Below are 2,509 nucleotides of genomic sequence, written 5' to 3' on the forward strand. Positions count from 1 at the left end.
TTGTTGTTGTTGTTATTGTTATTGTTCTAATTGTTGTTGTTAATGATGATGATGATTATTATGATTATGATGTTCCTTCCTTCCTTCCTTCCTTCCTTCCTTTCTTTCTTTATTTATTTTTCTTGCTTGCTTGCTTGGTTTCTTCTTTCCTTTTTGTTTTCCCCTCGCATACATATGAGTAAACATACATACATACATACATACATACATACATGCATACATACATACATACGCATTCACGAAGATGCGCACACCCGTTTATCGAGAGAGAGAGAGAGAGAGAGAGAGAGAGAGAGAGAGAGAGAGAGAGAGAGAGAGAGAGAGAGAGAGAGAATAGATATCATAGGGGTATAAGACGAGAGGAGGAGGAGGAGGAGGAGGAAAAAGAAGAGGAGTATAACAACGAAAATAAGAATAAAAAAACAAAAACAATAACAGGAACAAGAACCCGAGCAGTATAAAAAAAAAGAAGAAGAAGAAGAAGAAGAAGAAGAAGAAGAAGAAGAAGAAGAAGAAGAAGACCAACAAGAACAAATGGGAGACAAGAGACAAGAAAAATAACCGGAACAATAACAATAAGAACAATATGTAACAAGAAGGAGGGGAAGAAGAGAAAGGAGAAGAGGGACAAGGAGAGAGAGAAAAAAAAAAAGAAAAAAAAAAAAAGAGGGGAGAAGGAGGCAGATGCAGACCCAACAAGCATCCACAACAATGGGGAAGAGAAACATTGCAGGAAGAGATGCAGGGAAGGAGGAGGAGGAAGAAGAGGAGGAGGAGGAGGAGGGAGAAGGAGAGAAATAGAGGGAAAAGTTTAAAAAAATATAGTCTAAACAACAACAACAACAACAACAACAACAACAACAGAAACCCGAAGAGTCACCACACACACACACACACACACACACACACACACACACACACACACACACACACAGAGGGGTTCGATCTCCTAATGAAACGTTTCCCACAGAGTCAATAAAATGATTTACACCAAGGCACTGCAAAAAAAATATACGAGAACAGAATTTAAGAGAGAAGAAATATACATGAAAGAGAACGAGGATAGAGAGAGAGAGAGAGAGAGAGAGAGAGAGAGAGAGAGAGAGAGAGAGAGCATGGAAAAGGCACCTGTTTCCTGATGTGTATCCTGAGGTCTTGTGTGTGAGCTAAAAAATAATGTATGAAAAAAGAGATAGTTCAAATATAGCAGTTACCCAGATTTACTTTAAAATTCTGGAGGAAGAAAATGTAGTGAATTTAGAGGTACAGTAGTAGTAGTAGTAGTAGTAGTAGTAGTAGTAGTAGTAGATGATACAAAAACAAGATATTTCGTTAAAAGTACATTCTTTCCGTTACTGTTATTAAATTATTACAGTAAATTCATATCCTTCTTTATTCCAGATACCTCACTAATCATAAATATAGAAAAAAAAATGTATTAAGATCCACGTTTATATGAAAAAAATAAATAAATACATATATATACACACAACCAAACAACCTTGAACGTAATGATGCCTCCAGTTGTAAATGAAACTGAAGACAAAAAACTAAATAACTAAATGAAGGAGGAATTGTAAAGGCGTGTGATTATCTCAACCATCTGTGTCGCTCGGAAAATCTTGTTAGCCCGCGGGATGAACACTACGACTACTACATCGCGTTTTCTATGTTGATTTTAAGGGGGCGGGGGGAGAGAATACGCGGTAGCAATAAGTCAACCAGAACCGAACGATTTATCCACAGAAAAATAATAATAAATAAAATGATGAGGATGAATAGATACCTTGATAATCTTCGGAAGGGAAAAGAATAACAAGCACAAAAGTATGAAAAAAGACGAAAAGGAATAGAACAAAATTGAACAATCCACCACATTTCGTTTTCTATGCATGAGTTACTGCCATCACTCAAATCGAACTTGGGGGGGGAAAATTCACACACACACACACACACACACACACACACACACACACACACACACACACTAAAACACCCCTAAAACCCTCCCATGACCGGCCGGGCACGCACACACACCCGCGCCCTTACCACAGGAGGAAAGGCGCACGAAACACCCGCGTGCCTGACTCCTGGCGCGGAAGGAGATCAGGTGGCGTGCACGTTGCTGCCGCCACGCCCACAAGACCGCCACTGCCGCCACGCCACACCAGACGCCTCGGGAGGGAGTGCGGAGGCTGCCAGAGGTGGACCGCTCGCACACATCCTATGAGGAGCGCCAGAGAGAGCGAGGGAGAGCGAGAGAGAGGCAGGGAGAGGGAGAGAGAGAGGGAAGAGTCCTGCTGCGCGCGCTTTGCATCACTACACCCATGCCCTTCTTTATTTTCCTTTTTTTTTCTTTCTTCTTTCTTTTTTCTACTTCCTCTCTCTCTCTCTCTCTCTCTCTCTCTCTCTCTCTCTCTCTCTCTGGATGTTCCGTGTTTCTCGAGGAATAAGAATCAGAAGAGGATGGGAAGGAGGGGGACTGGGAGAAGGAAGAGAGGGAGGAAGA

General features: G+C 41.4%; 1 protein-coding gene across 1 annotated transcript in view; it reads right to left on the reverse strand.

The window, feature by feature from the left end:
• The window catches only part of LOC135106313 (uncharacterized), a 71,518-nt gene extending 69,231 nt beyond the window's left edge, over positions 1–2,287 (reverse strand). Inside the window, 1 exon segment of the mRNA XM_064015200.1 lies at positions 2,050–2,287. The gene's annotated coding sequence lies outside the window, so the exon portion shown is untranslated.
• Positions 2,288–2,509: the final 222 nt, after the last annotated feature.

Source organism: Scylla paramamosain, chromosome 13 (assembly GCF_035594125.1).
Source record: "Scylla paramamosain isolate STU-SP2022 chromosome 13, ASM3559412v1, whole genome shotgun sequence".
In the NCBI taxonomy this organism is placed as follows: domain Eukaryota; kingdom Metazoa; phylum Arthropoda; class Malacostraca; order Decapoda; family Portunidae; genus Scylla; species Scylla paramamosain.